General features: G+C 43.6%; 1 long non-coding RNA gene across 2 annotated transcripts in view; it reads left to right on the top strand.

The window, feature by feature from the left end:
• Positions 1 to 7,727, top strand: part of LOC142046544 (uncharacterized) — a 14,781-nt gene extending 7,054 nt beyond the window's left edge. Inside the window, exon 3 of one of the 2 annotated variants that reach the window (XR_012655470.1) lies at positions 7,585 to 7,727. This is a non-coding gene — a long non-coding RNA (uncharacterized LOC142046544). Of the gene's footprint in view, positions 1 to 7,580 lie in introns of both variants that reach the window. The other variant, XR_012655469.1, reaches the window with a different exon arrangement.
• Positions 7,728 to 13,711: the final 5,984 nt, after the last annotated feature.

The following is a 13,711-nucleotide window of genomic DNA, read 5'->3' as shown; positions in this document are numbered from 1 at the left end:
AAAAGAATATTGTTGATACAATAGACTTAGTGATCTGTAAGACATTTAACTTGGTACCACATGACATTTGGATTAAAAAATTATATAAAACCAACATGGCATACATTAAATGGATTAACAGCTGGCTAACTGATAGGTCTCAAAGTGTAATTGTAAACAAGGCATCATCATTGACGAAGTATATGTCTTGTGGGCTCTGGTAGGGACTGGTGAATTTTGAAGAGAAATATAGCTATATCCATATTTAAATATATAGAGAGAGACACAGATATAGATTTAGATATAGTTAATAGCTCATCATACTGCAACATAAAGTCATTTCACTCACTAATAATATTGGTAACATAAATGGCACAGTAAAAGAAAACAACTCTCTTCTCTGTACCCTTCCCTGGTTATTCTCTACACTTCATCTGCTACTTAGAAGGATGGCTACCTGTGTTATGAGATCTCTTTGGAAATGCCAGTCGAATGGATCATCAAGCGAAATAGCCAATAGCACTTACAAGCTTTCAGTGGCCTTCACTTTACAGGTTTTCACTTTTCATTGGTTTCACAATATATCAACAGAGCATAGCAGCTTCCTTATTACAAACAAATGCCCTGGTATAGTATATCAGTGATCACTGATAAAGAGAATGAGAAGTGACTGGGCTAAAGCTGCAGCCAGGGAAACTGAAGGAAATTTCCAAGCCTTCTGTAATGGAGTCAGTGCTCACTGGGAGCCCAAGTAGGATCAATGAGGTAGAACAACTGTACCCCTGATAACGGTTAGTTTTTCACCCAGTGAAGCAGAGCTGTGAGTATTAAGGGCTAGATGCTACCATACTTAGGGTAGGGCTACACTGCAAGAGCTACAGCAGCCTAGCTGATCTCAAAGGCTAAAATTTGATCCCCTGATCCAAATTTGACCTCAGAGGGAATGTCTGCTCAGCAACATGACACCTCTGGCTGGTGTCAGGCTGTGGGGCTGTTTCACTGCTGCGTAGATGTCTGGACTGGGGCTGCAGCTTGGGCTCTAGGGCTCTATGTGGTGGGATGATCTCAAAGCTTGGGCCACAGCTGGACCCAGAAGTCTACAGACCAATGAAACCACCACAGCCCAATGAGCCTGAATCAGCTGCCATGGGCCAGTCCCACTTTTTCCTTTTTTACGATGTAGACATGCTCTTAGAGCATCTGCAATATTATTTTATTATTCAAAATCCTTTACATAGGGGCAAATCTGCTCCCACGATATGAGCAGGTAAAACACAGCACCCCTTGAGCAGAGCTAAGGGCCTTTTGTTTTAAATCTTTATGAAAAGGGGACCAGCTGCCTGAATCATGAACTTTATCCTTAAACAAATCAAAGCAGAGATTGTTCTACAGGGTGGACTCCTATCTCCCGCTCAATTTGCGGAGGCTTCTTCCCAGAAATCATGACTTGGTCTCATTATAAAAGAGAACCTGGTCTTGGAAGTTAAAATAAGAGGAAGATTGAGATAACAGCCAGAAGATGCCTCATGAAGTTTGCGATAAAACAACCATGTCATCAGCATATAGTAACACCAAGATAAGTCTACCTTTAATGTGTGGTGGAGAAAATAAATTTTCCTTGAAACATCCACAGCATCATTAATATATAAATCAATAACAAGAGGTGCTAGAACGCATCCCTGGTATTCTCCCAACCCTGGCTTAACCTGACACACATCACTCTGGTGGAGACCCTCCAAAATCTTCAGAAGTGTCTTAGATCCATACTCATAATTCTTGATTTTGCCCAAAGATTTCCTAGATCAATAGAATCAAATACCATCTTTAAAACTCTCAGAGTAGCACACAGTTTGTATCTTTAACCACAGTATATTTATCAATCATAGAAGAAAAAATAAAGCAATTGTCAATTGTGGTTCTAGCTGTTTTTATCTAGTTTCTCTGTGTATGGCAAGAACATAACAGGGAAATAATAGGTGTGAGGTGGCAGTCAGGGTGATGTGCCTGCTCCTCGTGTCCCCTCTCAGCAGAGAAACATCCAGTGCCTCTTGAACTTTCTCTGTGGCGAAAGTAGCAGGTGAGAAGACTTGTACATTCCAACAACAGACAGTTGAAATAGAGGCCACTGACCGGGAGAAGAGAAGGACAGCTCATTGCTCCGTCAAAGCTCCCTGTTGCCCTATGGATGTCCTCCTCCCCATGCATTCTCATTCATCATTCTCTCCCCTCAACTTTTCTATTTGATGCTTCCAAATGGGAGGAAATGGGGAGAAAGTAGAAGAAGGTGATTAGGAGGGGGTCTGTAAAGGGGTCTGTGAAGCTTTGTGTGGGGAATTGTATTATGTAGGCTCTGAACTCTGGTTAGAATCAATTCCCCAGGGAACTTGGAGGTGTCATACAACTCTATAGAAGGCTTAGAAATGTTCTTTTATTTCCCTGGCTGCAATTAAAGCCCAATCACTTCTTGTTCTCTCTGTCCTGAAAGAATGAGACAAATCTTGAGAGGTGCTTGGCACCTGCAAATGCCACTGGCTTCCCCATATTTCATGCAGCAACATTTTTTGTCTCTACTTTAGATAGTTATCCTTAAAGCAGATGATTTTTATGAGGGAAAAAAGAAAGGGAAACCTCTTGGTTTTCTACCATCACTAAGTGTAAAATTCCTTAGTTTAGATATCCAGAAAAAAATCCATGGATTCCTGGCACACAGTATTTATAATGTTATTCACTTTATTTCTCATAAATCTCTGTTAAAAAGGATTTTTAAACTCTTTGGAATGGGTTATAAAGCATGAAATTAGTAAATTTCCTTAAATACAAGGAAAATATTGATTAAATATTGTACAAAACAAATACACAAATGCATATGCCCTACCATTAATGCTTCCAAGGTATGGTTGTGTTCTGAAAGTCTTCTCTGCAAAAGGACTCTCATTTCAATTTAATGGGAGGCTTTCCATTTTTTCAGAGAGCTTTCGATCAGGCTGTAGACGATTGCTCGTTTTAAATACTCATACTGTAACTTTCACAAGGCAGGAACTTGACTACTGTGTTTCCCTGAAATTCTCCAGGAATGTTTATGACTCTGTATAAATTATAATTATGATGATTGTTATAAACAGATTGAAGCACAAATTTAGTAAATGTGACATGCTTCAAAAAAGATTTCAACAGATCAGCATTTCACAATCCCCGGTAGCCCATAAATAGAGACTCTGTATCTCCTCTCTATCTCCCAGTGTCTTCTCTCCAGCAATACTAAGCTCCCAGCCAAACTTCAGCCATGAAGATTCTCTACCTGCTCTTTGCTCTCTTTTTCCTGGTGCTCCAAAGTTCTCCAGGTAAGAGCTTAATGAAATGAAGGGAAAATATAGAAGGAAAATGGTGAGTCTGTATTAAGATTTCTAGAAATTCTGTATCATAATTTTTCCAGTTTTTTTTTTCAAAAGAGTTGCAGGGGTTTCAGCAGATACTTCACGTTTAACTGGAGAATAGTCCTGGGATGAGAAAGGTGTCTTTAATGTTCCTATTAAGATCCAGTCAGATTTGGCTTAATTATGACTACAATACTATCACCAACGGTCTACCTAGTGGAGTCCTACAGGGATTGGTTCTTGCCATCATACTAGTTAAACTTTTTATAAAGGACCTGAAAAAAAAACAACCCATACAATCATAACCTATAAAGTTAGCAGGTGACACAAATTAAGGGACAAGGCACTCATAGAGAGGGATTTGGATCACTTGGTAAACTGCAAACAAGTTAACCATCATACAGCTAAATCTAAATGCATGGATCTAGGAACAAAGAAGGTTGGCCACAGTTATAGGATGAGGGACTCCATCCTGGGAAGCCGTGACTCTGAAAAAAGTCGTGACTCTGTTTTTTGCACCACGGAATTGGCTGGTGACGCTGTGCAGGATTATTCAGGAGTATCTTGCTGGCATTTTTCTTATAACTCAGCTGAGAGTGACTTTCCATGCTAGGGGTTGTGCATGAGCTGGACCAGAAGTGCTTGCTTTCACAGCGGAGCAGTGTAGGAGGTATCACAGGTTGTTGAACTGAGGGAATATGGCTGTACAGTGGTCCAGATTCTACCCTGGGGAATGTCACAGTGGATACTTTAAGGAAAGCACAGCTAAAATCGAGTTTCAAATAGTCTAATATAAATATCCTAAAGGACATTTGGGCCACATTCTCATAAGGACCAGCCTGTCTGGAATGTCTAAGATAGGCAATTGGTTATTTATTTAGTATTCCCAAGTGCTGAGTCTTCACAAGAATGTCTGTGCCGAGTCTCACTGAAAATCAGACGTTCTGACTGGAGGGACTTGTTTAAACCTTCTCATTCTAAAAGTTCCAGTCACCCAACCCAGTGCTGAGCTGGTTTAACCCTGCTCAGCCAATCACCATTGATGATACTGCCTGGTACATCAGTGTCTGGAATCAGAACAAGTCAAAACCATGGCAGCAAAACCACTGCTCCGCTCTTAGAAGTTGGTGATGAAGGCAGCTGCCTGCTTTCTACCCTCTACAGATATGGGACTGTGAAGGATTCCCATGCTCAGTGCTACAGTTCTGAAGCGTGCAACTAGGAACCCAGCAGATCTCCTGAATTAAATCACTTTGCTCAAATCTTGGGAGCAGCCATTGAATGGGCACAGAACTACAGACATTTATATATTATCAAAGATCTAGTGAAAGGGGGCACAGGAAGATAGGTGGGTTGACGTGGTCTTGTCTCAGTGAATTGGAAATTCAGCTAATGGGAAATGCCCGTCATGCTGCAATTACAGTCCTTGTTTCCACTTATGTGTCAATGAAAATCAAGACTCTTTTTCTTTGTGCAGGATTCACAAAGTTCATCAATAGCCCCTTTGCTTGTAGACGTGCTGGGGGAATCTGCCGCCCTTCATGTTACCCCAATTTCAGACGAATTGGAAGGTGTGGTTTTGTGCAGAGTTGCTGTAGAAGAATCTGGGTAAGTTCAGGATGCCACATGGAAGACATCACTGTGTAAACAGAATATTTGTGTCTGCTTTCTATAGCTGTTGTTTAATGACCTTGTCGGATCAGAGCACATGGCACTACCCTGACATGGGACAAAAGAAAATTCTGTGCTGCCCTAATACTGGACTATTTGGGGTTTACATGTTAGAGTTAGAGTACCCGTACAAGTGCTTTACTCAAGCTGCCTAAGGTCTGTCCACAACCCAGAACAGCCCAAAGTCTCCATAGTGCTCAGTGCTACATGTAAGCCATGTATTGTTGATGTATTGAAGTTACTCTTCCCCACTCATTTTGAAGCCCCTCTGGCTTGTCAACATGGCATCATACAGACAGTGTCTGTGGCCAGTCTGTGGGTACGTCCACATTGTTGTTTCATTTAAGAATACGGAAAACAACGGGGAAGGAGTAAAGTATATTTCCCAGGAGAGAGTATGGGGGACGTGTCTCCTTTGTATCATTGTGCAGCGCCTGTGAGATCAAAATGGCTGATCTTTATAACATTAATGCTTAATTTACTAAAAAGAAAAGGGTGTATGTGTCGTATCCCAGGATAAAATGATCACATCTGTCACAGAAAAATTACAATAACCAGCAACACGGCTTCTGGTTGACGCTTATATTTATACTTATAAGCCTTTCAGAACTGTTATGTCGCTCTTCCAGTGACTGACAGAAGGCTCCAATTTTCAATAACTTTCTGAGGCATAAGCTGCAAACATGGGGAACCATGCTGAGGATAAAATTGCTCCTTTGTGTTTTTGTGGGAAAGAGGGACTTTTGAGCAGACGTGTGAAGGCTGCCTTGCCTTCTGGAACCAGGACTCTGTGGTTTGACCCAGAGCCCTCCAGAGCTAAATGCTCAAGTGACTTCAGCTTGAACAAAAGAGCCAGTCTCTAGATGGAGCCTGTAACCGACTCACAGCCTCCATTGAGGGGAATTCATAACACACACTGACCAGTGGGTCATACAGGTATATTATCAGATATGCTCACTCTGCAATACAATTCAATAAGCACTAGTGCCTTTAAGGATTGAAGCTACTTTCAGTCTTCAAGGTAACTCAGTACATAGTCGGTGCCTTTGCATTCCTCCTTTTAGAATTCTAGAGCAGATACACACCTGGGTGACTTCAGGGCTAGCATTGCTCAGAATTTCTTTTTACTGCTTTAAACATGACGTTTCCTACAGTTAAGTTAACTTGGTCTCATTGCTTATCTGTAGCCAGTTCTATCTGTGCTCTTCTTGTTAACTGCTGGATCTCCCTTTAGCCTTGTACAAGGTGCCCAGCATGCTCAAATTACTGTCACAGCAGGGACAGGACTGAGAGATGAAGTTGGGAGGGGTGAGAGGCTTTCCCAGACAATTTGGGCTTCTTCTCTACACCCAAACTGCTACAGTGGCACAGCAACACCGCTGCAGCTGAGCCAAAGCGCTTGAGTGAAGACGTTACCTGCACTAACGGGAGGGGTTCTGCCATCAGTGTAGGCAATGCAGCTCCCCGACAGTTGGTATGTGCATCAATGGGAGAATGCACCCATCAACCTAGCACTGTCTTCACCAGAGGTTAGGGCGGTTTCATTGTGTCATTAGGGGTGTGCATTTTTCATACTTCTGAGCTACGTAGTTACACCAACCAAATTTCTAGTGTAGACCAGGCCTAAATGACCAGAGAGGCAGTGCTGAGGTAGCAGAGGTGGAGATAGGAGCTCCATGGTAGAAATTACACTGCTGCACACCTGGCTGCTTCACTGAATATGTACAGAGATTATCATCAGATAGGGAAGTACCATCTGAATAGGGTCAGGCTTTAGGTTTACGTGAACTGGAAGACAGAATAGTCCAGGCATTCTTTAAGAATAACTTCTTTATCCTCTAATTAAATATTTATTGTTTTAGTTTTAGCTATGGACAAAAATGTGTTTGAAAGGAAAACTAAACATGGATGTGAGTCACATTGTTCTACATCTTACATATTTTTGGTTTTATTTTTATGTATATCATAGACATAGTCAATATTTTTAAAATTCACAATTTTGATTAATTTCCTCAATGGAAAGTTTGATGAACATTTTTATGATATTGTACATCATATTTCTAGCTGCTTTTTTACTTACCGGTAATTTGCCAGGGTTCTTTTTTTAATCATCCAGGGACTTTTGTTGGTGTTTTTGTTGTCACTTTAACTGTGTAGAATGTTATTAGGAAGGCCTTTTGCAAGGAAATGAGAAAGTGACTCCTTTACTGCAGCGGTAGAGGCAAAGGGAGGGGAGATCCATGTTCAGAAATCCAGCATATTTACTTCAGAAGTCAGCCAGTACACATGTTTAAACATAGTAGATAGACTGAATCTGTTCTACAAGAGGAAGTTGGCTTTTAACTCATATGGTAGAGGCTCATGCATTAAACTCCAGAAGTTCCAGGTTCAATCCTGACCAATATCGGGCAAGGTCTGTTGGAGTTACTTCTCAACACACTATAAAATGATGGGGAAATTCCTGCTCTATCTTGAATCTGAAATGTAACGTTATATTGTCCTTGTTTTAATGGCTATAAACATAGAATGTGAGAGTTTCTTCCCTTTTTGCTGTAGAAAGGGTGAGTGATGGCAGCAGAGATTGTCAATGCAGGATCTCTGGGAATCTGGCAGCCGACGCCTTGCTTCTAAAATCCTTGGACGCTTTTCATCCGGGCTGGAAAGAATCTCGCAAGCTGGAAAAAATCCACAAGGAAGTCCTTGTGTCACTCCTAAGAGCTTGTTCTTCTCTTTTTAATAAAAGTACTGCTGCTTGTGATGTATTGCAGACATGCCTGTGAGTGTTTTGATTGCGCACAGGGGTTGTTTTGCTATTTCCTTTCGATAAAAATCCCTTCCTTCTGTTATTTTAACTACATATAAATAAAGTAAATGGTCACTGCCATATGTGAAATCCACCCAGGGGTGTTCCTAGACCATGGGACATACATATGTATATGTTTCAGGGAGCTCACATGGATAAATCGTGACCTTTCCCTTGGTCCCTTGACAAAGCCGTTTTGTTTGTGTTGTTGCCAGAGGAGATGGGTTCAGTCCCAGCTTGGCTGCATGGTGTGTAATGCCCACATCAATGCTCCATGGCAGATCCACCCTCCCCCTGCTCCCCTCGCCTCCCAATTCTCCCCATCATGAGGTTCTCTTCTTTTGTCCCTGAGTGTCCAGACCTTGCCTTGTGCAGCAGGCTCCCACGCAAGAGCCCGAAGGGCATCACAAATCCCAAAGACCCAGGCTTAGAAACCTGAGCAAAGTTGCAAGTGAGGGTGTAACTGAGGCAGCCACATGGGGTCCTGCCATGGAGAGGGAGAAACAATGGAGCTCACAGCTGCTTTGCATATCTTTGTGGCAGCAAAATCTTGTTACCCCATGGGCACCATTTAGGAAAGGCCTCCCCCAGCCCCAGCTAGTTTTGTACCAGATTTGTGTCCAGCAGAAGGAAAGGTACTGTTCTTAATCTCCCCACTCCCTCTGCCATTCTACGCTGTTATTTGCAGCCATGCTGCCCCGCCTCCCACTATGGGGCCACCGCTGGCATCGCTCCTTGCCTGCTGATATGCTGCGTAGAACAGGATGGGAGCTGATGCTGGGGTGTTCTCTTCCGCCTGCCCATTGCGGAAGTTGGTGGGCAGCGCACGCACCTCACCTCAGCCACAGATCCGCAGAGCTGCCCCCACTGTGCCAACTAGGGACTGAGCGTATGGCTGGGCCTGCAGTAGCAGCACCTTCTTGGACTCAGCCCCTCCCTGCTTTCTGAGCTACATCCCTGTTAACCCTTACATACCTCCTGCCTGCTTCCTGAGCTACAATCCTTTCGCCCCTACGTACCCCCTGCCTGTACCCCTCTCTGCCCCTATGTACCCCCTGCCTGCACTTCTCTCTGCCCCTACATACCCCCTGCCTGCACCCTGAGCTACACCCCTCCAGGAACACAGCCCCTAGCAACCTCCTGCCTGGCCCCTGAACTACATCCCTGTCTGGTACCTGAACTACCTCAATGGCTGCACACAGACACTAGTTACCCCCTGCCTGCATTCACAGTGGTTTTCAAACTCTTTGAGCTGACCTCCCCCACCCCTATATTTTTTGGTTGTGGGCCCACCACCTTATATACAAAATCTAGAGTTTTCAGGTGCCTAAGTAGCCCCAGGAATCACGATTAATCTTCCGCACACCAAAACCTAAATGGTGATCCTGAAGTTACCTCAAGCTTTTCTCCACAAACCAGCTCCTTCTCTCACTGCCCTTCCCCCTGCCCTGAACCCACGTCTCCCTCACAACCCTTATGATGAACATTTCAGGGACCAGACCTAGCGGGACTTGTCTTTACTGGGAAAAGGCATTGTTTGAGAAAAGGGGTTAATGTATGACTGGGGAGAGTGTGCAGCGTAGCGGCTAGAGCACAGGACTAGGACATAGGAAACCTAGATTCTGTGCCTATCTCTAGCCTGTTGGGTGACCCATAGGCCTGCCCCAAGAGGAGTTTGACCAATTAGGGCAAATACTGGGGCAGAGATTGACATGTCACCTGAAGCAAGAGGTGGTATGTGACCCCCCTCTAAGAGCTCCTCTCACTCATTTCTAAATACATATTATTTCTGTTTTTAAAGAATTATTGCTTGTGGGCCTATTATTGATCAGAGGGTTGTATCTGGGTCCTTTCAAGGACCAGCAAGGCTAGCTTGCTCTGTATGTCAGAGTTAAGCACCCTGGTAATATCTTGGAAATTCCTAGAGGAATACATCCGTCGGCCCATGCCACTTCCAGCAGCTCCCATTGGCCTGGAGCAGCAAACTGCAGCCAGTGGGAGCTGCGATCGGCTGAACCTGCATATGGGGCAGGTAAACAAATCGACCCGGCCCACCTGGGGCTTTCCCTACACAAGCAGCATCCCAGGTTTGGGAAACACTGCACTAAGTCATTAGAATACAGTTTTAAACTCTGGTCAAAAGGTAAACGATTGTTACGATGATGGAAGGAAAATACACAGTGATAGCTACAAGTAAGAATATGGGGGTTTTGTAATTTTCAAGCAGTGAACATTATGTCAGCAGCATCTTTATTTTAAAAATGTCATGCTGCTTCTAGGAAAGAACATGCTGTTCGGGCAGTGTCCCTATGAGACAAATAACCAGGACCGGCTCTAGGCAAAACAAGCACATGCTTGGGGCGGCACATTTCCAGGGTCGGCAACCTAGAGCCGGCCCTGGGTAGGAGCCCTGTAGCAGAAGAAGCCCTTCATGTTAACCGTGAAGGTGTCCCTGAACTCGAAGTAATAAGCCAGCGTCACGGTCCCTGCCATGATCACCATCTGAAAGTAAAGCTGGTGAGTGCAGAGGGCACAGGCACTATGGCTCCAGCGGCAGCCTCCTCTCCCTCTGCGCGCTCCGCCCGCCCCCTGGCAGCATCCACCAGGGGAGGAGGCAGCTAGTCCCAGCCAACGGCGGAGCCCGGGTGCAGGCTGGAGCACATGGGAAGCGCAGGAGGCTGGCTAGTTCCAGGCAGTGGCTCGGCTTATGGGCTAATGCTGGGCAGCTGCACGAGCACGGCCCTGGCACAAGCCCATGTCCATAGGTGTCTCCTGTCAGACAGCTGCGCCCAGATACAGGCTTGTGCACTGGGGGAGCAGGCGGCGGCTAGACCCAGGCAGCAGCACTAGCTCCATCTGGGCACATGCAAGGGGAGGCGGGTCCCCTCCCTGGAGAAGCCCCTGGTCGCTGGAGCGGGGAGGCACCCTCTTTCCATTGTCTTTAGTGAGCCTCTGATCAGACCCTAAGCACGCACTTTCTGTGCTCTGCTTCTTATGTGAAAACAACATCATTCCCAGGACAAATATTTAATGAAATGACCATTAAGAATGTTTAAATTTCTGATAAAGGCTCAGAAACCACAATATATTTCTCAATATTACTATAACAATTACTATAACAGCAGTACAATAGTTAAATGCTTTTACTGTGTTCTTTAAATGCTTTCTATGTATATTTCCTTCATATAAGGTGCTCCAGCATATGAATAGGATCTTACCTGAAAGAGGACAATATATATTTAACTTTGGTCAAATAAAACAAATAAATACTCCATCCTTTGGGGAAATCACACTTACATATAAATGGAAAAAGGAGTCTTATTTTAAAATGCAAGCATTTTAAAGATTAAACAAAAAATGGTAAAATTCTTTTACAGATGTACCAATATGTTCTTCAAAAAGTTATGCTCTGAGATCAGAGCTCCAAAAAATAAATACAGATAACAAGCAACTTTCAGGTTGTGCCGCAAAAGGACAAAAGCCAGAGACTGTAGTCAAAAAGCTCAAACGGTCTTTTACAAGGCCACACTGTTAACCTTAAATCCATTTTAAACTTTACTTGGCTTTGTTACTATCAGTCTGATCTCAGGTGTGAACCAGATCTGACAGTTATTTTTTCCCTCTCCTGCCAGAGCAAAGGAACCTCCGCAGATTTTCTGTGTGCTTTACCTTTTTCTCGTGCCATACTAACAAGAAATACTCCCTACAGAAGGACTGGCTTAGCATAGCATGGAAATGTGGCACTGGAGCAGCAATAGGGTTGGCAGATTCTGTCACTTTGGTAAAAACAGGCCTGAATAGGAGAATATACTTAGAAAATGGGGACAATTATTCTTTCAAACACACATACAGCTTTGAGAACAGTCAGATTCACTTATACTGAAAAGTTGGATTCAGAATGTAAATTATTCGCAGTTGATTAGACCAAGACAAGCTTTTCTCAAACATTTCTCGATGCTTAAAGTTAAATGAGTACACTAGTAGGAAATAGATTTTTTCATTAACTACAAATTGTCTGTTTTCATTTTTTTAAATTTTAAACAGTCAAAAAACAAAAACAAAACAAAAACATTGCAAAGTGCAAACATGTATAAAGGCCAAAAAAAGGGGGTGGGGGATGCCAAATTTTTTTTTGCTTGGGGGCGCAAAAAACAGAGTCGCCCCTGGCAGAGACAGCATGTAGCAACAAAGACATGACATAACCCTCCTTTAGGGTGAACCCAAGTGAATCCCTTGAATTCTGGGACTTGTAGTCCCACAATTATGGAAAGTCTAAGCTGCTGAGAAAGCCTGCTGGGTATGAAGGGCTGCTCTCCTCAGTCCAAGTGGAGATGGTAAAACCTGCTGAGAATCTCTCTGGAAAGGAGAGCAGAGAAAGACAGGAGGGATGTGATGATCTTAAGAACTATGATGAAGACCGAACCCTAAGTGATCTACCAAAAGCCTTACCCAGTGCCACCCTAAAGACTCCCTGAAACTAACCCCTGCCGTAGGATCATGCTTCAAAAATTCCACACAGGCTGGGGGGTTATTATTTAAATGTACTCTTTAGATGTGGAGGATTGTGAAGGGGAACACTCACTCTGGCACCACCTCATGGTCAGGAGGTACAGCAGGCTCTTTTCTTTTCAGGTGCTCCCCTTTCCCTGCAATGATCAGTCCCTTCACTGACTCAGCCCTACAGCTAGGTCCCACATTCAAGTCCATGCCTCCAGGGTACATGCAAAGAGTTCAACAATGAGGTATCTTTATAGATTAGGCATGGGACCCCACGCTTCCCCTTTTGGGTTAGGGTCCTCTTGTGTCTGGACCCTATAATATTTTATCTTATCACAGCCTTAACTAGGCAGAAGCTGTAGACTTGCTATGATTTTCTTTGTTTTATTGCCACTAAAGTGCGGCAGGCTGTGCTTCTGATGGAGCAGATTCCCCAGAAGAGAGTGCAGTGTGTTTGTCTCCCCGGTATCAGTCTGCAAGTAAAGTAACGGCAAAAATTAGGAAACAAAAAATTGGGGAGGAGCAGAAGTAGATCACAATGCATAGAAATTAGAAGTAATGAACTGCAGCAATATAAGTGAAGCTCAAGAGATCCGGGAAGATTCCCTGGTGGTAGGGCCAAGGAGAACAAGGAGTTTTATTGAAGTATTTCAGGAACAAAAGAGATTCTAACACTGGAACAGGCCCATTGCTCCATGGCGATGGTAAAATCATAATAATGATACAGAAAGGGCAGAAATGTTCAATTAATATTGCTGCTCTGTATCTGGAAAGAAGCACAATGTTGTACATATATCACCTGTAAGAGTGTCCTAGACTAAAGTACCAGAGAACAGGTGTGACAACAGCTGTTACCCTCCTCCCTGCCTCCCTTCCTTCCCCAGCTCCCTGCCCTGCTCTCCTGTCACCTCTCCTTGAACACTTCTCTTTTCAGTCTTCATCTTAACACCTTTTTCCCCCTCACCTATTCACTCTCTTCCTTGTCCCATCTTTTCTTTCCTCCTCTACCTTTTCCCTCATTTCCGACCCCTTTTCTTGCTGTCCTCATCCCTAATTCCAGAAATCCTCCCAAATCAAACCTCTCACACCCATAATGTTAGTTAGTGAGCAGATGATTAACTAACTGAGCCCTGCAGGGGGGACGCACTGTTCATTTGGATAACTTGTAAGTCTGGATAGAGGGAATTTGGATTACCGGATTATCATGTAAATAGCTTTTAAGTCAGATATTTTTAAAATTACCACGTTTTCATATGGATAAATAAATCACATGCATTTAGGATACTTCTCCGTTAAAATTGGCAGGACGGCGTATTCTTCAGCATAGCTTCTCTGGAGTCCTGATTAGATTCTGAAGATAGTTAGAAAGATCATTCAGGTAGTTCAT

This window comes from Chelonoidis abingdonii, chromosome 3, assembly GCF_003597395.2.
Source record: "Chelonoidis abingdonii isolate Lonesome George chromosome 3, CheloAbing_2.0, whole genome shotgun sequence".
NCBI lineage: Eukaryota > Metazoa > Chordata > Testudines > Testudinidae > Chelonoidis > Chelonoidis abingdonii.
This window is presented reverse-complemented; position numbering and strand designations above follow the sequence as displayed.